This window comes from Chiloscyllium plagiosum, unplaced genomic scaffold (assembly GCF_037043375.1).
Source record: "Chiloscyllium plagiosum isolate Xiang-an unplaced genomic scaffold, Cpla_swu_hap1 HiC_scaffold_21, whole genome shotgun sequence".
Classification (NCBI taxonomy): Eukaryota; Metazoa; Chordata; class Chondrichthyes; order Orectolobiformes; family Hemiscylliidae; genus Chiloscyllium; species Chiloscyllium plagiosum.
Genome location: NW_028270159.1, coordinates 95,757,907 through 95,782,712, shown reverse-complemented (window position 1 = coordinate 95,782,712; position 24,806 = coordinate 95,757,907).

Sequence of the window (24,806 nt, the reverse complement as noted above, 5' to 3'; positions counted from 1 at the left end):
CTGTTACATCTTCCAAAATGCAGCATCTCACATATTTCAGTGTTACCGTTTATCAGTCATTGATCGGACCATCTGACAATTTGTTTGTATCCTCTTGCAACCAACACGTTCTTGCTCACTGTGACCCAGCCGGCTAATCATTGTGTCATCTACAACATAGTTTATCATCCTCCAATATCCCTACATATCACACATTCTTCTCATCAACATTTACGAATTTCAGAAACAAACCTTGATTTTCTTCCTGTTCTACGGATGTTGTTGCAGAATTGGGAATTCCAGTCTCTTGTTTTTCCTATTTTGGTGAATTTACAGCGTGAACCGGTTGTCGTCTTTTCTGAGGGAGCCACAAATATTATTTTGGACATGGAGCTGAATTCTGCTTTTATACTCCGCCCCTCTGCATGTATTATTCATAATGCTTGGACATCTTTAACCTTGGATTAACTTTTGGCACCTTGCCCCGCAACATTTCGATTTTATGTGGGCCTGCAGAAAATCCTTTACAACATTCACTGCAATAGTCAGAACTGAAAGTACTTTCTAATCTGCAGGATGGACACAGGCTGATTTACTAATTTTGGTTGAAAGAGCTAGAGCAATGATGATAAAGATTGAATCAAATTCTGGATTATAAACACACTATAAAAGATGAATTCACGTTCTCATTTCTACACTGAATTGGAAGCAAATTAAAAGAGCAAATATCCACCGTTCTGAATATTGTTTAAAAAGTGATGTCATGTTGAAATAATGCATGCAGGAAGACTATGCATCAATTTTCTTTTGAATATTTCGAGGACATTGTTCAAACAAGCAGTGTTCTTGTGTTTTGCTCCTTATTTTTTCAACTGATCTTCCTGTGTAATTTGAGGTGAGATCAGAGTGACTTCCCTTTCAATCGAAGCAGGACTTGACTGACGGTAGAATCAAGGACCCTGAGCAAAACTGTGATTAATGGGAATTCGAGAATATTCTGCACTGGGAATAGGAGCAATAGAAAAAACAGTCTCTGCAAGGTATCTTCCAAACTGCATGCCATCCTGACTAGGGACTCATTTGCTGATCCTTTACAAGTAATTGTTAAAAATCTTGGAATGCCCCTACAAACAGCTCTGTCTGGATCTGAATCACTTTGGATTGAAGAGGTAAAACTGGGCAAATCTGTCTCGCTTATTCCAGAGTCATTGGGGATGACAAATAAACTCTGCCCTTGCTAGTGCCTTCCAAAACCCGGGATGAATATGTTCTGTTAAAAATACAAAGATATTTCATGTTTTCATCGTTGTATGTAAACTCTCGAAAAGGTAAGACCTTGCTGGATGAGTGTGATGCCAGTGACATCAGGAGCATGATAAGATATTGATAAAGATTGGAATGAGTGCTTCAATCAATTACTTTCAGAGGATTGATCATGTGATGTCATGAACACCAAGTTCAACATTTTCATAATGCATTATGACAGTGGCAATAAGTTATCGGTATTGGGGGAGCTGTCAGGCACATTGTTTTTCTTTTTTCATTCAAAAACCATAACCAAATTCTTGAGCGTCAACAGAAATGGCAGCTTCACTGTTCTCGTTCAGATCAGACAAATATCCACTGTCCAAAATGGTAACTAAGTTGAAAGTGCAGGAAAACATTTGCAGGTGCTAAGCAGAGAGAAACACAATTAACTTTTTGTGTCCAATATGTGTTTTTTCAGAAGAGGATCATATCAGACTCAATGTGCTGCCTCTGTTTCTACCTCCAGATCCTGACCCATCTGCGGTGTTTTGTCACTGTTTACTGTTTAGAACATAGAACATAGAACAGTACAGCACATAACAGGCCCTTCAGCCCACGATGTTGTGCCGACTATTGATCCTCATGTGAGGTAAACCTAATGTACGAACTCTCAAATGTCTGTGAACATATGCATGTCCAGCAGTCTCTTAAATATCCCCAATGACCTCGCTACCACAACTGCTGCTGGCAACGCATTCCATGCTCTCACAACTCTCTGTGTAAAGAACCCGCCTCTGACATCTGCTCTATACTTTCCGCCAAACAGCTTAAAACGATGACCCCTCATGTTAACAATTGCTGCCCCGGGAAAAGGTTTCTGGCTATCAACTCTATCTATGCCTCTCATTATCTTGTACACTTCAATTAGCCCCCCTCTCTTCCTTCTTTTTTCCAACGAAAAAAGTCCGAGATCAGTCAACCTCTCTTCATTAGATAAGCCATTCAGTCCAGACAGCATCCTGGTAAACCTCCTCTGAACCGTCTCTAAAGCACCCACATCTTTCCTATAATAAGGCGACCAGGACTGGACACAGTATTCCAAGTGCGGTCTAACCAAAGTTTAATAGAGCTGCAACAAGATCTCACGGCTCTTAAACTCAATACCCCTGTTAATGAAAGCCAAAACATCATATGCTTTCTTAACAACCCTGTCCACCTGGGTGGAAATTTTAAGGGATCTATGTAGCTGCACACCAAGATCCCGCTGTTCCTCCACACTGCCAAGAATGCTGCCTTTAGTCCTGTACTAAACTTTCAAGTTCGATCTTAGAAAATGCGTCATCTCGCATTTTTCCAGTTTGAATTCCATCTACCACCTCTCAGCCCATCTCTGCAAACTGGCAATGTCATGCTGCAGTTTGCAACCGTCCTGTATACTGTCAATGATACCTCCAACCTTTGTGTCCTGTGTAAACTTGCTAACCCATCCTTCAATCTCCTCATCCAAGTCATTAATAAAAATTACAAAGAGTAGAGGCCCAAGAACAGAGCCCGTGGAACACCATTCACCACTGACTTCCAGGCAGAATATTTTCCTTCCACTACGACTCGCTGTCTTCTGTCGACCAGCCAATTCTCTATCCAGACAGCTAAATTTCCCTGTATCCCATACCTCCTGACCGTCTGAACGAGCCTACCATGGGGAATCTTATCAAATGCCTTGCTGAAGTCCAAATATACAACATCCACCGCTCGACCCTCATCAACTTTTCTCGTAACATCCTCAAAGAACTCAATAAGATTTGTGAGGGGGCATGACCTGCCCCTCACAAAGCCGTGCTGGCTGCATTTAATCAAGCCATGCTCTTCCAGATGGTCATAAATCCTATCCCTCAGAATCCTTTCTAACACCTTGCAGATGACAGACGTGAGACTGACTGGTCTGTAATTGCCGGGGATTTCCCTATTTCCTTTCTTGAAGAGAGGAATTACATTTGTCTCCCTCCAATCCTCAGGTACGAATCCGGTGGAGAGCGAGGATGCAAACATCTTCGGAAGCGGCGAAGCAATCACATTTTTCGCTTTCCAAAGCAGCCGAGGACAAATCTGGTCTGGCCCTGGCGACTTGTTAATACTAATGTTGTCAAAATTTTCAACACATCAGCTTCCTCAATCTATCTGTTGCAGCATGATTACCTGCTCCTCAATGGTTTCATTCACGAGAAAGTCCTTTTCTTTCGTAAACACAGAAGCAAAAAAACTTATTTAGGGCTTCTCCTACCTCCTCAGACTCTTTCCACAAGTTCCCTATGCTATCCCTGATCGGCCCTGATCTTTCTTTGATCATTCTTTTATTCCTCACACATGTGCAAAATGCCTTTAGATTCTCCCTAATCCTTCTTGCCAAGCCTTTTTCCTGCCCCCTCCTGGCTCTCCTCAGACCATTTTTGAGCTCCTTCCTCGCCTGCCTGTAATCCTCTGGAACTGAGCAAGACCCTTGCTTCCTTCACCTTACGTATACTGCCTTCTTTCTTTTCGACGAGAAGCTCCACCGCTCTCGTCATCCAAGGTTCCTTTATCTTACCCTTCCTTGCCTGTCTCAAAGGAACACATTTGTGCATCACTCGCAACAACTGTTCCTTTCCATGGAACAATTGCTCCCAGTCCATGCTTCGCAACGCAGTCTGATAGCATCATAGTTTCATTTTCCCCAACTAAATATCCTCCCATTGTGCCTGCTTCTCTCCTTCTCCATGGCTATGTAGAATATGAGGCAGTTGTGGTCATTATTACCAAAATGGTCTCCCACCGCAAGATCTGACACCTGCCCCAGCTCATTGCCGAGCACCAAATCCAAAATGGGCTTTCCCCTCGTCGGCCTGTCAACGTACTGAGTTAGGAAACCCTCCTGAACACACCTTATAAAAACAGCTCCTTCCAAATCATCTGCTGGAAGGAGGTTCCAATCAATATTGGGAAAGTTAGTCACCCATTACAACTAACCTATTCCATTCACACTTTTCCAAAATCTGCCGACCTATGCTTTCTTCAATCTCCCTGCTTCTATTGGTGGGGCCTGTATTTAACCGCTAATGAGGTAATTGCTGCCTTACTGTTCCTAATGTCCACCCATTCTGACTCAGTCGGCAGACCTTCCTCCATAATGTTAACTTCTGCAGCTGTGATACCCTCTCTGATTAGCAGGGCTACACCCCCTCCTCTTTTTACCTCCTCCCTATCCTTTTTAAAAGTTCTAACCCCTGGAACATCCAGCAACCATTCCTGCCCCTGAGAGACCCACGTCTCTGTTATGGCCACAACATCATAGCTCTAAGCTCATCACTTTTATTTACACTTTCCCCATTATTACCGAGCACAGTGAGTCCGTTTTGGGGGAGAGGACAGTGACGGGTGAATAGTGTCTCAGTTGTTAGCATGGCTGTTTCACAGTACCAGGGACCCGGATTGGGGGACAGGAGGAGGGGGAGGATGCATGGTGTCTCAGTGGTTAGCACGGCTGTCTCTCAGTACCAAGGACCCGGTTTGGGTAGAGGGAGAGGGGGGCATGGTGTCCCAGTGGTTAGCACGGCTGTCTCACAGTACCAGGGACCTGGTTTTGGGTGGAGGGGGAGGGGGGCATGGTGTCTCAGTGGTTAGCACGGCTGTCTCTCAGTACCAGGGACCCGGTTTGGGGAGACAGAGAGGGGGGAATGGTGTCTCATTGGTTAGCACGGCTGTCTCATAGTACCAACCAACCCAACCAACCTGTGGCTCAACACTTCAACTCCCCCTCCCACTCCACCAAGGATATGCAGGTCTTTGGACTCCTCCATCGCCAGACCACAACAACACGACGGTTGGAGGAAGAGCGCCTCATCTTCCGCCTAGGAACCCTCCAACCAGAAGGGATAAACTCGGATTTCACAAGTTTCCTCATTTCCCTTCCCCCCACCTTGACTCAATCAAATCCCTCGAACTCAGCACCGCCTTACTAACCTGCAATCTTCTTCCTGACCTCTCCGCCCCAACCCCACTCTGACCTATCACCCTCACCTTGACCTCTTTCCACCTATCGCATTTCCAACGCCCCTCCCCCAAGTCCCTACTCTCTACCATTTATCTTAGCCTGCTGGACACACTTTCCTCATTCCTGAAGAAAGGCTTATGCCCGAAACGTCGATTCTCTTGTTCCCTGGATGCTGCCTGACCTGATACGCTGTTCCAGCAACACATTTTCAGCTCTGATCTCCAGCATCTGCAGACCTCACTTTCTCCTCATTGTACCAGGGACCCGGTTTGGGGCCGAGGGGGAGGGCGGCATGGTGTCTCAGTGGTTAGCACAGCTGTCTCACAGTACCAGGGACCTGGTTTGGGGGAGGGGGAGGGGGGCATAGTGTCTCAGTGGTTAGCACGGCTGTCTCACAGTACCAGGGACCTGGTTTGGGGGGAGGGGGGGCATAGTGTCTCAGTCGTTAGCACGGCTGTCTCACAGTACCAGGGACCTGGTGTTCGGGGGAGGGGAAGGGGGGGCATAGAGTCTCAGTGGTTAGCATGGCTGTCTCACAGTACCAGGGACCCGGTTGGAGGGATGGGGATGGGGAATTGGGACATGGTGTCTCAGTGGTTAACACAGCTGTCTCAAAGTACCAGGGAATCGGTTTGGGGGGAGGGGAGGGGGCATGGTGTCTCACTGGTAAGCACGGCTGTCTCACAGTACCAGGGACCCGGTTTGATGGGATGGGGAGGGGGCATGGTGTCTCAGTGGTTAGCATGGCTGTCCCACAGTACCTGGGACCCGGTTTGTGGGGGAGGGGGAGGGGGGATGGTGTCTCAGTGGTGAGCACGGCTGTCTCACAGTACCAGGGACCCGGTTTGTGGGGCAGGGGGAGGGGGGGATGGTGTCTCAATGTTTAGCATGGCTGTCCTACAGTACCAGGGATCCGGTTTTGGGGAGGGGGAGGGGGGCTGGTGTCTCATTGCCTTTGACATCTTCCAAAACCTTTCTCCAAACACTGTAAAATTATGCTCACCTCGTGACAATCATTTCCACCCTTTGAAGATGTCTCTGGATATTTAATCTGTATGTAACTCTCGCCATCTTGTTCAGCTCTATCAAGTTACCTCTCATCCTTCTTTACTCCAATGAGAAAAGCCATAGCTCCCTCAACCTTTCTTCATAAGACAAGCCCTCTAGTCCAGGCAGCATTCTTATAAATCTCCTCTGCACCCGTTCGAAAGCTTCCATATCCTTTCTCTAATGAGGCGACTAGAACATTACAAATGTGGTCTCACCAGAGCTTTATAGACCTGCAGCATAATCTTGCGGCTCTTCAACTCAGTCCCCCTGCTAATGAAAACCAACACACCATGCGCCTTCTTAACAACCCTATCAACTTAGGTGGCAAATGAGAGACCTGCAGACATGGACCCCAAGATCCGTTTGTTCCTCCATACTGCTATGAATCCTACATTTGACCCAGTAATCTGCATTCAAATTCGACTTCCAAAATGAATCCCTTAACAAAATAGGAAATTGGAACATAATCAGGCTATTTAGCCCCTTGGATCTGCTGTGCCGTTTGGTCACAGTTAAAATGTTTCTCCGCCACATTCTCCTGCCTTCACCAACTGACCATTGATTCCCTTATTCATGAAAAACATACTTATCTCTACCTTAAAGAAACCACTGTTTGTGCAGGCGTGTGCATGTGTTTGTGTGTAAGTGTCCATATCCGTATGTATACGTGTTGTGTGTTTAATGTGTCTATGTATGTTTGTGTGCATCTCTGTGAAATGATAGGTCTGTGATTTTGGGGGTAAATCCATTGAAATTGAGATGAACCCTTACTCCCCTCCTCTACCTCTACGTCTGTCCCTGTTCAGTTTATAGACATGCAATGCCACTCTCTGTTGGTCACCCCATGCCACTGCACAAGTGTCAGGTTTTTTCTATCTGCTGCCATTAAATACTGTGACTCTCTCACATTGCACGGCTGTTTGGTTTTGCAAATATCTCTGGATGCACAGAACAGTTTTGTCTGATACCTAGATATATTACCACCACCACTGGGTCAGTTTCAGTACTTTTCAATCCTTTCTCACGTACACCTTGTCGGGGTGAATTATAAAATATTTCAATTTAAAGAACGTGTAATAAATTCATCGCATCACCTTACAGATGGTTGGTCAGAGTTGCTTGAATGCAGTTGCAATGGAAATACTCTTTAAGGAGTGCACTCTGTGTAACGAATAATCTTCAAAGACAAATCACTTTCACATTGCAGAACGAGTAAAGATATTACTCAGGAGCATTCGCCATTCTGCGTGTCCTAAGTACAATTATGATCCTCCCTATACCCAAGTGTGTGTGTGTGTGTGTGTGTGTGTGTGTGTGTGTGTGTGTGTGTGTGTGTGTGTGTGTGTGTGTGTGTGTGTGTGTGTGCAGATGTTGCTGTCAGTTTGGATGGTGCTATGATCTACCTCCCTGTCCCTACCTCCTGTGCTGAATCCCTTATTGTTTTCTCCCTCCACTGCCATCAATGCAGTAGAGTGTAGCGGCCAGCAGAGGCGGACATTGCATCACTTTAAACACCACAGAGGCTGGCAGATCCGCTGTGCACACAGAGACACGCACATACACAAATATATGAATATAGATACACAGGCCCACATAGAGACTGGTGCAGTCACACAGATACTAAAGCACACAGAGAGAAATGCCAATACACTGATGCACGTGCACACACAGATATACAGGCATCAGTACAGACACACCACAAACACTGACACACTGACGTTTATACAGACGTGCAGAATCTGCCAGTATGTATTTTTCGCGTGGTGACTTCCTCAATATTTTACTCGATCGTGTTGTGTGTGCCAATATTTCTATTGATCCGTAGGGATTCCTCTGCACCCTCACGATAGCTTCTACATCTTTCCTATAACAAGGCGACCAGAACTGAACACAATGTTCCAAGTGTGCTGTTACGACACAGCAATGAACCCGTTTGTGAATTAAACCAAATACCCAGAAAAGCTTACCTTGCCTTATAGTCTGTTAAAGCACCCATCCTCCTCCTCTAACCAAAAACAAAATACCTCTGCCACAGCCTGGAAAGTTAACGAGGTTTTTTATTCTTGTTTTTTCAACAGTCTCTTTGGGAATTTAGACTAATGAGAATGGAGTTTAGGGCAGTTGAATGTTCCTCCTGTATTACGTGGGAGGTAAGGGTCACCAACCGTGTCCCTGCTGACTACATCTGCTGGAAGTGCACCTGACTCCAGCTCCTAGAAAACCGTGTTAGGGAACTGGAGGTGGAGCTGGATGAACTTCGGATCATTCGGGTGGCAGAAGGGATTATTGAGAGGAGTTACAGGGAGGTAGTCACTCCTAAAGGACAAGAAAAAAGCAAATGGGTTACGGTCAGGGGACGGAACGGGAACCGGCAGTGCAGTGTGGCCATTCACCTCAACAATAAGTATACCGTTTTGGATACTATGTGGGGTGGAATTATCAGGGGAAAGCAGTGGGGTAGAGGGCTCTGGCACAGCGTCTGTCCCTGCTGCTCAGAAGGGAAACGGGAAGAGGAGCAGAGCAGTAGTCTCTGGGGACACCATAGTTAGGGGGACATATAGCAGGTTCTGTGAGGACGAGAGTGACTCACGGTTGGTGTGTTACCTCCCAGGTGCCAGAGTCCGTGATGTCTCTGATCGTGTTTTTGGGATCCTTTAAGGGGAGAGGGAGCAGCCACAAGTCGTGGTCCACATAGGCACCAACGACATAGGTAGAAAGAGAATTGGGGATATAAGGCAGACATCCAGGGAGCTAAGATGGAAGCTTAGAGCTAAGATGAACAGAATTGTTGGCTCTGGTTTCTTGCTCGTGCTACGTGCTAATGAGGCAAGAAATGGGGAGAGAGAAAGAAGGTGAACACGTGGCTACAGGGATGGTGCAGGAGAGAGGGTTTTGGATTATTGGATAATTCACGCTCTTTCTGGGGTAGGTGGGACCTCTACAAGCAGGATGGGCTTCATCTGAACCAGAGGGGTACCAATATCCTGGGGGGGGGGGGGGGGGGGGGTTGGAATTCGCTAAGGCTATTGGGGTGGGTTTGAACTAATCCAGCAGGGTGATGGAACCAAAATTGTAGTTAGAATATAGAAAGGGTTGAGAGTAAGGAGGTCCAAAGTCAAGTTTCAGGGACGCAAGATGGCACCGGCAAGCAAGAGGTTGGTTTTCTAGTGTGTCCACTTCAACGCCAGGAGCACCCGGAATAAGGTGGGTGAACTTGCAGCATGTGTTGGTACCTGGGACTTCAATGTTGTGTGCATTTCGGAGACATGGTTAGAGCAGGGACAGGAATGGTTGTTGCAGATTCCAGGATTTAGATGTTTCAGTAAGAACAGAGAAGATGGTGAAAGAGGGGGAGGTATTACATTGTTGGTCAAGGACAGTATTGCAGTCGCAGAAAGGATGTTTGAGGACTCGTCAACAGGAAAGGAGAGGTCACCCGTTGGGAGTTTTCTATAGGCCTCCAAATAGTTCCAGAGATATAGAGGAAAGGATTGCAAAGATGATTCTCGATAGGAGTGACAGAGACAGGGTAGATGTAATGGGGAACTTCAACTTTTGAAATATTGAACGAGTACTATAGAGGGGTCAGTTTTTGTCCAGTGTGTGCAGGAGCGCTTCCTGACACAATATATAGACAGGCCAACAAGGGGCGAAGCCTCATGAGTTTTGATACTTGGTAATGAGCCTGGTCAGGTGTTAAACTTGGACGTAGGTGAGCACTTTGGACGTAGGTGAGCACGATTCTGTTATGTTTACTTAAGTGATAGAAACGGATAGGTGTATACCACTGGGCAAGAGTTACAGCTGGGGGAAAGGCAATTACGATGCCATTAGGTAAGATTTAAGAAGCATATGATGGGGAAGGAAACTGCAGGGAATGGGCACATTAGAAATGTGGAGCTTATTCAAGGAAATGTTACTGTGTGTACCGGTCAGGCAGGGAGGAAGCTGTAGAGCGCGGGAGCCGTGGTTTACGAATGAAGTGCAATCTCTGGTCAAGAGGAAGACGGCGACTTATGTTAGGATGGGGTGACGTGAAGGCTCAGTTAGGGCGCTTGAGGCATACAAGGTAGCCCGGAAAGACCTAAAGAGAGAGCTTTGGAATGCTTTGCCTGCAACAATAGTAGATTCGCCAACTTTAAGTACATTTAAGTCGTCATTGGACAAGCATATGGACGTACATGGAATAGTGTAAGTTAGATAGGGCTTCAGATTGGTATGACACGTCGGCACAACATCGAGGGCTGAAGGGCCTGTACTGCGCTGTAGTGTTCTATGTTCTATATTCACCTACCTCCTCTGACTCCTGGCGCAAGTTCCCTCCACTATCCTGATGAGCCGTACCCTCACTAAAGCCATCATCTTGTTCCTCACAGAAGTATAGAACATCTTAAGTTTTACCTTAATCCTACTCACCAAGTCTTTTTCATGCCCGCTTCTCGCTCTCCTGAGATTATTCTTCAGTTCCTTCCTGACTACCTTGTAACCCTCTAGAGCCTTGTCTGATCCTTGCCTACTTAACCCTAAGTCATTTTCCTCCTTCCTCTTGAGATATTCTACATCCATTGATACAATGGAGATATGGAGCTGCAAATGGATTGGAGCTGCACATCCTGTCACTTCCAGCATGGGTTGCAGGTTTCCCCACGCTGGGCAGTGATCTAGCACAGTGTTACTGAACAATGCACTGCGGCAGTGTACACAGCTGTACATGCTGGTAGGGTAACTGCTCCTGGTTTACAGATCCATGCCCTGGGGTGGTGTACACAGTCCTACATGCTGGTAGGGTAACTGCTCCTGGTTTACAGATCCATGCCTTGGGGTGACGTACACTGCTCTCCATGCTGGGAGGGTAAATGCTTCTGGTTTACATAATAATTCACTGCTGTTCACTGCATAGCTCCGAGTGCTGGAGAGGTAGTTCATGGACTGGTGTGGTCTGCACAGATTGCTGAGTTGTATTGAGCAGTACACTAGCCTGGTCTGAACACTGCTACATGCTGCAGATATATCATCTGGATTATGGTGTCTGATTCTGTGACGTGGATTTCAGCCGATTTGTCAGCACATTTACTTTATATTCTTATTTTTTTGTTATTGGACCTAAGAAAGTACTACTCATCCAGTTAATCCCATTTGTTTGAGAAGAGCCACGTTTACTGAACTTGTCGATCAAGTAATAATCCAATTATAAACATGAATATCTGTCCTTCTGGACCTTCACCTGGCCGTTGGTGCTCATATCCCTGGAATCCCGGGGAAATCATTATGAAGCTCAGAAACAATTTGCAAAATGTATGGTTCGTGGTCTTCTGTACTTCCCAGCTGTGGGTCCCAGTTGGATCCCTAGTGTATCGAGAGCTGGCATTGTGAAGCTCAGAAACAATGAAATGGTATGTGTCAGAATGCTGTTCACTTCCCGGTGTTTTCCATGTGGTATTCCATAGACAGGGGTTTGTGTGCTGGGCTGTTGTTCACTTCCAGATGTGTTCCATGTGGTAGTCTATAGAGAGGGAGGTGTGTACTGGGCTGTTGTTCACTTCCTGGTGTGGCCCATGTGGTACTCCATGGACAGGGGTGTTTGTGTTTGACTGTTACACACTTCCCGGTGTGTTCTATGCCCTGATCCATGCGCACGGGTGTGTGTGTTTGGCTGCTGTTCACTTCCCGGTGTGCCCCATGTGGTGATCCTTGGACAGGGGTGTGTGCGTGCTGGGCTGCTTTTCACTTCCCGGTGTGTCCCATGTCATACTCCATAGACAGGGAGGTGTGTGTTTGGCTGCTGTTCACTTCCCGGTGTGTCTCATGTGGTGATCATTGGACAGGGGTATTTGTGTGTGTTCTGGGCTGCTGTTCACTTCTCGGTGTGCCCCATGTGGCGATCCATGGACAGGGGTGTGTGTGTTTGGCTGCTGTTCACTTCCTGGTGTGTCTCACGTGGTACTCCATGTTGGACTGGGGTTCCAGCAGCTTTAGACATATCTTTGAACCTTGGTCTGTGCATGTTCACTGAACAGCTGCGCTTGTTCCTCTCAGATGATTGTTTGGTCAGTAACACGAGGAAACCTCTCAAGAATTACTGTAAAAGAGCAGGCATCTAAATTGTAGCTGATGGGTTTCTGACTGACTTCTGTTATTGAAACGTTAGTGGAGTTTAGTGGATGTTTTGCTGGAGGTTATGCTGTGAGCTGCCTCAGACATTCAGGGAGACCTGAGGATTTGGTGACCTAACTCGGGATGGAGCATAGGGACTGTAGTTACAACATCTGGGTGTGTAACATGAACACCAAATGGAGCAGAGGCTGCAGATAGGGGAAGCTTGAAACCACACAGTGAGAGTGTGTGGGGAAAGGGATCTGCTGTGTCCACATCGGGTTTTCCAGGAACAGCTTCCCAAGTTACATTTAACTCAGGAGAAGAGTGTGAGGGGACCCTGATTGGAATAGGAGCTGGTCACAGAGCGGTGTCACTTCCTTCAACACGACCTGCATCTGCACACCAGGGGGAGGACGGTGCTGTCAGGGTCACTGAATCACTCAGCTTCTATGATCCCGAACTTTCCAGGCAGGAGTGGGTGACAGATCCATCATCTCCTAGTATGCCGACGTCAACATCACCATTTGGAGACGGAGGATATATATGGTGGTTGAGAGCAATGGGGTCCCTGTGAACATCAGGAAGATGGAGCAAAACTTCCCGTGTCTGATCAGGTCAGAATGAACCCTCCAGTACACACTGCATCACCACGTCCTGTAGTATTTTTCCGTTTCAGTAACATACTACCTACCATTCTTCATAAAGAAAATGACAGACTGTATATTATCTTTAATCCCATTTGCTAAACTTTTATTGACTTCACCTGTCCATATCCAATTACAGACTCTCCACCTTCCCTTGATAATTTAGTTTCCTGTTTATCTTAGTTTAATCGGCATACGTAGTTACAGTACATTTGTTCCACTCCTCCTGATCGTTTATACAGATTGTAAAGAGCTGTGGACCCAGCACTGGTCACTGTGTGACTCCACTTGTGACGTTCTGTCAAACTGACTAAGGTTGATTTATCCGGAGTGCCTGCTTCCTGTCTGATAACCAGTCCTCCCCCATTTATGTGCAACGCATTCAAAGCGCTGAATAAAAACGAGGAGCATCAGTTCGGCAATCCAGCCCCTCAGGCCTCGTCCGATATTGAATACAATCATAGCTGATGTCATTGCGGCCTCAGTTCCACGTTCCTGTCCGCTCTCCATATTCCTTCACTTACTCAATATCGCAGCACCTACTGCACTCTGGGGCAGTGAATTGCACAGATTCCCAACCCTGTGACAGAAGTATGTTTTCCTCACTCCTGTTTCATTTCTCCCCCAACTCATCCTAAAACTATTGTTTTATGATCGGTCGAGATTGTCCCACATGAGGAAATATCAACTTCACATCGACATTGTAAATCATCTTTAACATCGTCCAGTCCTCCGAAATCTCCTCTCATTTTTTTATACTCCAGGCAGTGTTGGCCTGAACTGCTCAATCTCTCTTCAGAGGACAATCTCCTCATCTCTGGAGTAAATCAAGCAAACCAGTTCTGAACTGCCTCCATGGCAAATGCATCCCTCCTACAGTCAGGACACCAAGACTGCACACAGTACTCAATTGCGATCTCACACCTCCCTCTCTTTGTAATCCATTGTTTTAGAAATAAATGCCAAAGTTGCATTTGCCTTTCTCATTATCTGCTGTACCTACATTTGAGTAGTCTGTAGTATGGATGCGGACAGCCAGATCCCTCTGCACCTAATCATTCTGAAGTCTCTCTCCATTTGGATAATAATTTGCCTTTCTGCTACACTGATCCAAACGGATACACTCATACTTTTCATTGTTCAGTTTCTTCTGTCAAATGTTGTCCCATCCTATCCATATACATTTTCTAACTTCTTGCATCTTCATTGCAATTTCTCACCTGAGTTAGTGTCATCTGTTAATTTGGTTACAACATGTTCTATCCTCTCAACTACTTAAGACTATAGATTGTAAATAGTTGGGGCCTGGGGACCAAAACATGTGGTGTCCTAAAAGTTGAATTTTGCCAACAGAAAATTACCCATATTTTTCCATCTTACTGCATTATGTTGCTTCATTAAGCCTGTACCAAGTTGATAAATTACTTTTAACCCTAAACGATCTTATTCTGCAGATTAATCATGTGTGCAGAGCTATTCAATGCCTTCTGGAAGTCCAAATATTTCATCTCTTGGATCCCTATGATCGAAATCATGTTGATTCTGATGGATTGTGGTTTGATTTTTCAAATTTCTTGTCATTAATTTCTGAATAATCGATTTTTAAATATATTTCTTAAATTTGAACAGTTTTGTCACTACTATATATTCCATCGTGAAGGTGATAATTCGAAATTCTTAACGCTCTATAAAATCCTTGTTCACTCCAATCCTATATAATTGGCACATGGCGTGAAATGACCTCCTCTGATTGCTCTGTAAGAGGTCTGAGTCGCTGAATGGACTCATTCTCTTCCTTGTGCACAAAATTAGTGGGCTGATGTCTTTCAAGTGTTCCACATAACCAATTCGATGGTCTGCCTGAATTCCTTCTGTTGATGCATAAGAGCCGTGAGGGCTTATGCAATCTTCCTGTTGCTGTGTAACAGTTTGAGGGGCTGAAAAAACCTTCTCATATTCCTCCATCACAGGCTGGAGATCCTGAACGGTCTTTCCTGCATCCCGATATAAGACTGAGGGAATCATTGGCCTTCTTCTGTTCCCATACACAAGACACGTGAGGTAAACTTCTTCCTCCTTTCCCATAAGAAATCTTATAGTTTGCATCCTTCTCCAATTCCCGTGCAACAGGCTCGATGGGACTGAATGTCCTCCTGGTATCCTAGTGCACCAATCTCCAGTCCCTGTGTGACCTATTCCAGTTCCTATGTTACAAACTTGAGGAGGCTGAATAGACTGATCCTATTGCTGCATAACAGGGTACTGGTGCTGCATGGCCTATTCTGGGCCCAGTATTATCGACTCGAGGAGCTGACTGGCCTCTTCCCGTAACTGTAAATCAGACTCCAAGGGTTGAATAGCCTCTTCCTGTTCTGGTGTAACAGGGTAAATGTCCTTTGAGACACTACCTCCTAATAAATGTCAGAAGCCGCTGACCGAGAGAGTGCCTGTACTCTGAAGCACTCTCGTCTCCATATCTGAATTTCAGAGACTAACCATTAATATAGACTTTTTCTGTATAAAGTCCTGAAGCTGAAAGTAACAAAAGAGGTTCCTCACAGATATCTCATATTCCTGACTTAGCTGCTCAAAATTCATCATGACCTCCACCTCCCCACCCCCGTTAAACAATTCTCCCAATAATGACAAGGGTATAGATCAAGAATTGGTCCTTAATCTTAGTGATAATAATGAAATGGAGAATAGTGACCAGGAGGTAGATATGATTGTAGAGGAAAGAGGAACAGATGAGAGGAGTCATCAGGATAATAATACTACAGAAAAATTAGGTTATAATGGTAGGTCACTAACAGAATTAATTAAAATAGTAGAAGATGATATGGGTAGGAATAAAGGTACTATTAAGGACTACGACAATATCATGGTTATGATAATGGATAAATTAGAAAAGAATAGTGAAGATGATAAGTCTAAGAAAGTGAACTATGTTAAACGAGTAGGTTTTAAGCAAAGGGATAGTGGACAGAGAAGAAATAGGAAGGAAAATAAAGCTACAAGAAGACATAGTAGAAAGAAGGGCAAATTTAAAGAAATATAGGTTTTATACAAAACTAAGAGGCAATACCTAGCGAGAACCCTAATGGGGGCCCCAGTCAAGTGCGAATGCCCCCTTCGTAAGGAAGAGTTAGAGGATTATTATAAAGAGAGATTATCTAACCCTAATGATAAAAATAACTTGAGAAGTTTTGCCAAATATAAAAGTCAAGGTGAGGGATCAGTAGGTGGAATTTTGACCGGTCCTGTAACGGTGGAGGACGTGAATCAAGCTGCAAAAGCGATGGACGTGAAAACCGCTGCAGGAACAGATCGGATAACACTGAAAGTGATAATGCAGATATTCAATAAGACAATACGGTACTTCCTAGATTATATACTATTTGGATAAAAACAGGCAAAATCCGAGATCAAATGAAGATAAGTAGTTATTGATTCCGAAAGTGAGTGAGGAAAAAAGATTGAGAGATATTAATAATTGGAGGCCAGTTATGCTGAGGTTATTCACAAAAATTATAGCGAATAGATTAAGTAAAGTGATAAAATTTAAACAAAAGACAGAAAGGGTTTATGGCTGGTGTAGCAGGATGTGAGGAAAACATTAAAATCCTGGATAATATTATTAATGGCGTAAAAAGAATAAAAGAGATTTAGCGGTGTTTTTTGTGGATCTAGCAAAAGCCTTCGATACAGTGGGCCATAAACTAATTATAACTGCCCTTAAAAGACTCCAGCTCCATTTAATACTTATTAAATTGGTTACAAATTTATATGATATTAATTTAATTCAAGTGGAAGGTTTTAATTGTAAAACTGGAAAAAATAAAATTTTAAGAGATGTCAAGCAAGGGTTTCTGGATGGTGTCCATCCGTTAAAAGTGTGAGAATTAAAAGACATAATAGGATTATAGAGGAATTAGTCAAGTTTGTTAGAAAGAATGGGTGGATAATTTATATAGAACCATGAATCAAAGATGATATTGGAAAACTTTGGATTGTCACCAATTCTTTTCAATATAATAATGGACCCCTTGATAAGTACCATCGAAGAAAGGAAGAAATGAATATTTTTAGGATTAGAGAGAGATAGGTTTCACTGCTCAACATTAGCGTTCGCAGATGATGTAGCTCTAATTAGTCAATCTATAATGGCATGGTTTATAACCTAAAACTTGTCGAAAATGTTTGTAACAATACTGGAATGGAAGTTAATATAAATAAAACAAAAGGATTCTACTTTACTTCTAAGAATAAGACATTCATATATAACGATAAAGCAAATTGGAAGCTAAATGAAGGGAATATACAGTTCATAGACCCGAGTAACACAGATAACTACCACGGAGCTAAGATAGATGCATGGATTGGCGTAAGCCAATCAGACTGGGAAAGCCAATTAAACATATCGATAGGAAATTTTTAAAAATCCGCTTTAAAACCTGTGCAAAAATTAGAATTTTTGAAAACGTATTTTATTCCTAGGTTGTATTATTATTTAGTTTTATCAGAAGTTTCAATTAATTATCTGAATAAACTAGACAACATAATTAAAAGCGCAGTTAAAGAAATTTTACACCTCCCGCAATCAATCACGGATGGAGTGTTATATGCTAAGTCCTGTAATGGTGGCCTTGCGTTAAACAGATTGTCAACCTTCATCCCAATCTCGATTTTGAGGAAGTATGGAACGCTACATAAATCCGTGGACAAAATTTTGCATGCTTCGTTTTGGTTCGAGGGTGATAGTGTGGCTGTGAAAATGTTTAAATTTAGTAAATTAGAAGTGCTGGAAAATATCTGGAACCCGAATATAAATCGGCAATTGGGTGAAGACGGAATTACTGAGGAAGATAGTGAGGATGAGATGGAAGAATTTAGAAGTACAAATTATGCAAATTGGAGATCCATTGAATTACAGAGGTGGATAGCCCTCCCCTGTCAAGGGGCAGGTGTCCATTATTATAAAAACGATAATATGTCTAACAATTGTTTGACGAAATTGCAATTTATGAAGACGTCCAAAGTTATTAATTCGATCTTGTTAAGAACAAACTTAATTCCAACACGGGCGTCGTTGTCATATGGAAGGCAGTTCAACATCAAGAATTGCAGGAGGTGTAATGATACTTCGGAGACGTTTGCACATATTTCTGGATGGTGTCCATACGTTAAAAGTATGAGAATTAAAAGACATAATAGGATATTAGAGGAATTCGTCAAGTCTGTTAGGAAGAATGGGTGGATAATTTATATAGAACCACGAATCAAAGATGATATTGGAAAACTTTGGATTCCGGATTTAATTTTTAAGAAGGAACATCAGATTGTCATGGTGGACGTTACTTTTAGAACGGACCTACGGATTAACTCACTTGAGTCGGCTTAGGATGAAAAGAAAAGCAAATATAAACATCTAGAAAAGGAGATAATGGACCTCACCAGAGGAGGAAATATATCTTTTTATGGTTTTGTGATAGGTTCCCGAGGGAAGTAGTTCGAGAAGACCACGGAATTAATGAAAGACCTCGGTATCATGAAATTTAAATCTTTCACTCAGAATATCACAAACCTTGTTTTATCCTTGACTCTCGATTTTTCTATACTCTTAATATTCTCTATTGACAAAATTTAATAACTTTTTAATGTTAACTTTTAAATGTTAAATATTTTAATAATGTTAATTAGCAATTTAAATAGGTTTGATTTAAATTAGTATTTTAAATTTTACACATTTTAATAATAAAATTATAGCATTTTAAGTGACATAGTAAGGGTGATGAATAATAGCGGTGATAAATAATTCAAGTACACGCTACACCCAATAGGTGATGAGTGGTAACATAGCCTAATGTTTGAAAAACCCAGCTCATCCCTTGCTTCTCTGAAATTCTGATTCATGTTGTTTTATACCGTCCCCTGAGGATCATCTAGCTGTGGTTTCGCTAGATAGGGGTATTCATTAATCGACGAGCGACGTTAAAATCTCGAAAAGGACATGATCCATCGCGTATGGTGAGTGCACAAAAGTATGGAAAATCGACACGCCCCCATTCACTGTGGAAGCTGCAATTTGTCCAGGTTAATAGGAAGCCATCTTTGACGTCAAATGAAAGATCAAAGCCAACTGTTAAGCCTCTGTAGCGCCTGCCTCGGCAGCGTCAAAGCGAGGGGTATCATAAACAAGGAAGGACATTCATTTGAACCAGAGCTAACCCAAACAGGATATTGGAAAATTCTGTCCTATCTTCTCTAGCAACTGCACGAATTTAGCTTTATATGATTGATCGAAGGGTTGGGTGATAAAAATACCTAAACCTCCTTGCGACCATCTGGACGGGAATCAGATTCCAACCCAAGGTCGGGTACACTAATAAGACCCCCAACAGAGATGGCCTCTGATTTCATAAAATTGAGAAAGAGCCAAATAAAGTAATCATTCGTATTAAACGGGACACAGATACCATTGGGTTAGTTAGAAAGAGAGGAACGCTATCTGCTTAAAGGGTGATCTTATGCCTTCCTGATCCTACCTCCATGGCAGTGATATTGGCGTCCCTCCAGATGGCTTCTGCCAACGGCTCAATCATTAATGCAAATGGTAACGGTGAAAGGGGGGCAACTTTGTTGGCTGCCGCTGTCAATACTAAAATTAGTGAAATTCACTAATTACCATTAATGAAATCCGCTGCTTTCGGGTCACTATATAACAGCTGGCAAAGACCCCTCCAAGACCAAACCATTCAAGGTCATAAAAGACGCACATCTACTCCATCCAGTCAAATGTTTTCTCTGCATCCAGGGAGAATCCCGAGTCTGGAATCAAAACTTGCTGGCACACTGAAACCAAATTTAGCACTCTTCTAATATTATCAGAGGATCTACGGCCCCTAATAAAAAAATGGCCCTCTTCCACAATTACGGGCAAGATCTTTTCCAACTTCAAAGGTGAAGTCCCTATCTTCAGGGTGAAGACATCTCACACTTCCACCAACCCAGCTACCTGTTCAGGTCCACCAGCTGCCTGGGTAGTGGGGAAATACCAGCGAGACTCGTCGACATCCTATCCACCTCGGGGTCCATACATCAGTTCTAGTCTCCGCTTAATTGTATGACGTGCCCCAAGGATCATCAACCTGGAGAGCAGATCTATTTGAAATTTGAGGGGGTGTGCTGGGGGCAATATTATTTAAGGTCCAGTATTCCTCTCCATGTATTAAAGATTTAAGGATCAGAGACCACACACATTCATTCTTAATTTGGTCAAACAACTGAAGTGGAAGGTTCTTATGAATGAGTATAGCTACTCCTCAACTTGTTGTATTAAAGGATGAAAAAACACCCGGCTGAACCTTCCCTGCTGTAACGTTAAATGCTCCTTATCGGTTAGATGTGTTTCTTGCAGCAAGGCTACAGTAACCCTTTCCTTTTAAATGCTTGGACGTATATTTTTTATCTTAATCAGTGAATGGCTCCCTTTAACATTCCAGGTGCACCATTTAAACAAGCGGTTAGCCATAACCATCCGAAGCAGCCCATAACCCACTGGGAGAAGAACCTCATTTATACCGCACCGAGTGAAAGATGTGAACAGTTCGTATAAACTTGAAAATATAACTACAAAAACAATCAAATCAAAACTTCTAACAACTACTTCTACCATGAACCAACATGGGACATAAATAAGCAGAGACTATCCCCCTTGCTCACAGGGGACGCTCATACTACCACTAATGCCCCATGGCTCCTATGTGCTGAAGCCGCTCCCAACCTGGACCAAACAAAGTTAGATAACGGTGCACGGGTCTCACAACAAGAAAATTAAAAGTGGGCATTCAACCCCATCCCATCCATACCTTCACCCGAGGTAGTCCTGGTGAAACAAAATGTAACCACCCCACCTCCCACAACCCCCTTTCCCATTCCGTCCTAAGAGATAAACGAAAAGCAAATGATAGAAAAAACAAAGGATGGGGGGGGGGGGTGCGGCGTGGGGGGGGGGGGGGGAGGAAGAAACAAGGAGAGAGAAAAAGAAAACATGGGACCTCCACATACTTAAAAAAAACCCAAAACGAGGTAAACCAGGCAAACCCCAGAGAAAACAAAGGGAACACAATTGTCCATATTATTTGAACCAGCCAGTCTATTTTAATGTGTACAAGAATTCCTTTGCATTTTCTGGTGAGTCAAATTAAGCACAGACCCTCCATGGCTGAAAGGTAATATTGCTGGCTATCTTACCAAGTATAGAATATTCACTTCCCTCACGTTCCTTTTTGCCTTATCAAAGGCTTGCCGCTTGCGGATCACAGCCGTAGACAGGTCTTGGAAAAATATAATTCATAATACTTTCTAGATCAGAACCTATAGATCCTTCGCAGAGCTATAGAAGCTTCCAGCACCAGTTTTTCTCTATCGTGCTGGAGTTGCACAAGGACTGGGCAGGGGCGCTGGTCCAATCCAGGCCTGCACACTGCGATTCGGCGGGTACCCTCGAGCCGCACCCAGTCTGCCCTGATATGCAGCTTCAAACATTGTGTGAACCATTGTTCCAAGAAGCTGACGAGCTGGCTTTCTTGTTCTCGTTTCAGCAGCCAAACCAAGCAGATGTTCTTCTGACGGCTTCGATTTTCGACGATCCTCGACCTACTCCACTCAGGCCTGTACCTAACATTCCAGGGCTTGGACACGACCCGTTCAGGATTCTGCCATGGTTTCCAAAGCCGTGGATCCCTCTTTCACTTCCACGACGTGTGGCCTGAGACGCTGATTCTCCTGGTCATGCTTCTGCAGCTTTGGCTGAGATCAGATCCAGCATGGTTCTGGTCTCCTCCATTGCTGAATCAATCTTCTCTTGCAGGCTCCTGCGCTCCGAGACCAGGCTGTGCTCCACAAATAAGTTCCTGGGGTGCCCGCGGAGGCCGACATCACAGCCCCGGGCGTATACAAAGCTGCAGTGCCCTGCTGGTAGTGATCCTCGTGGTCATTTTCCCTTAGGCATTTTCCTTACTCACTTAAAATGGCATAGAGCAATACTGGGGATCAAAAACCTCCGATTTTACCACAATAGGGAAGAAAGAGAGGGTGAATGCATCACTTTGTCTGGGTTCTGGTGCAGAGCTCAGCAGGGCAGTCCCACTGGATCGTCGCCATTTTGGATCTCACCCGAATAATCACTGTTAACAAACTTTTTTTGAAATGGTTTGAAGATGTTTCTTGTAGGGGAGACAATGGAGAACTGTTGGATGTGATCTAGTTAGATATTCAGGTGGATGGTTAAGAATTCAGAAAGTGAATAATAAATAAAATTGAACTAACGTGGTTCAGGGGTGACTTTTGGAAATGGAAAGGTAAAAGTGAAGTTGGCCTTCAGTTAACGCAAATTGGAATATCGAAGTAAAGGCGTTCTGCACAGACTGCATGCAGTGCGGATGAGATTATACTTGTGTTCTGGACTGTTTCAAAGAATGAGAGGTGATCTCAAGGAAACTTCGAAAATTCACCCAGACTGACTAACACAGGGGCATGGAGAAGTGCAGCAGGCAAAGTTAGGGGGAACCCAAGAAGTTCTAAAAAACATCAAGCTGAACAGAATAACCAGGTAAAAATTAGGATCCATTTCGAAACCAAGGGGGTAATCAGTATGTGAAACTGGGGAACATTGATAGCCTGTGACATGAGAGCTTCACATCTGTTTTAGTTGGGAGAAGGAAGATGCAGGTACAGAATTCAAGAAGATGGACTGGGAAGCTCTCGAACAGTTTGATATAAGATGCAAGTTGGGATTGATGGTTTTGGATGATGTAAAGTCCAGATGACTTGTATCGCAGGATGCTGTTGGAGACAAGAGAGGAAATGTCCTGACCTAAATGTTTAAGTCGAATCTGACCACACAAGGGAGGTGCTAGAGGACTGGAGAACAGCTATGTCATGCCAAGTTACTGGAAAGGTGGTAGAGATAGACCAGTGTCTGGTAGTGCACCACAGCGAGCAGTGCCGTGTATCTAATTATTTGAGGTGTTCATAAATGATATAAATGTGAATGTAGAGGGGGTGGAGGGGGGTGGGAGCTGAGTGTAATATGCAATTTTGTGTTTGACACAAAGATTGGCCAGGTGGTTGGCAGAGAGGAGGAAGGCCTTATGTTACAGGAAGATACAGGTGGAATAGTCAGATGGTCAGATCAATGGCAGATGGAATGGAACCCTGAAAAATATGAGGTGATGCACTTTGTAAGAAGTTAACAGACAGGGGAGAATTTAATGAATAGTAGAACACGAGGGAGTTCAGTGGGTGTTTCTTCACGCATCCCTGAATGTGACTGGACAGTGCAATAGCCAGTTAAGAAAGCACACGGGACTGTAGACATAGAGTTTATTCATCGAGGCGACATAATATGAGTTAAACATGCCATTTGGTTAGGCCATGGATAGAATACTGTGTGCAGCCACGTTCCAGGAAGGGTTATGGTTTTTCAGTAACATCAGAAGCTATTGGGGTCTCCACAGAGTTGGAAGCTTCAGTGGAAGTCTCCTGGCTGCAACTCTCTCTAAATTTTCACTAGACTTGTTTTCCCTCCACGATTGGAGAACTGCATCTGAGAATCTGTATCTGATCTTTCTTTTTTGCCAAGTACATGTTTATGGGATATTACTGTATCAGAACACTTAATTATTAATAGCATCTAGGCCAACGCTTTCAAATATTTTGAGGAGCTCTGCTGCCGTCCATAACACATGATTCCTTCTCTTCCTCTGAAATTGGGTGGAGACATTAAATGGGCTATCCCTTCACTTCTCCAATAATTTAATTGAGCTGGATGCCTTCCTCATATTCCGGTGAAGCTAGCGTGAGACATTTTAACTGTGGAAATGTGCAGTGTCCAGCAGCACTGTCATATGAATCTGACCAAGACTTTCAACAGCACAAGCCTGAATGTTGTCTAGGTCTTGCTGCACATGGACACAGAATAGTTCAGGAGCTAAAGGGGGACATTTTTTTCCTGAATATTTTGTGATCTTCAGTGAGCACCCCAACTTCTAATCTTATGGTGTGGGTGAGACATTTATGAAGCAGCTGAAGATGTTTGTGCTGAGGAAGCTACCTTGAGGATCTTTTGCAGACATGTCCAGGACTGCATGGATTGTTTTACACAAACCACAATCATTGTGGTTTATGCTTTAAATCAGGGAAGTTTACAACTCATTCCCATTAAGTGCAATCCTGCTCAGGCTCCTTGAGACCAAAATCAGTTAAATGCTGCCTTGATGTCAGGGCCGGTCCCTCTTCCCTGAGCCCTTGTGCTCATTTGAGTCTTTTGCTCATATCAATAGGTCACAGTGTGGGGCAGAGAGTGCTTTTTGACCAGTCAGAGGTGAGGGCTGTGAAGAATTGGACATGAAAGAGGATATTAGACCTTATGATCTTATTGTGGGTGAAGCCATGCTTGCGGGGGGGGGCGGTGTGGGGGGTGGGGGGGGGGCGGTGGTGTGGATGAATGACATATCCCTGTTTGTGGGGTTCTCACATTCTATTATTGGAAACTAGAGGGTGGTATTTTCCTGCAAGCTCTGTTATTGAATGTTGCCAGATTGTTTTGACCATCTCTGGTTCAGGTATAGGGACTGTATGCATAGTGAAACTGGGTCTACAACATGACCAACAAATGAAGCGCAAGTTGCAGAGAGGGGAAGTTCTGTAATGAGAGATGAGCGACCTCTTTCATACCCAACCTGGGTTTTTTAATTACA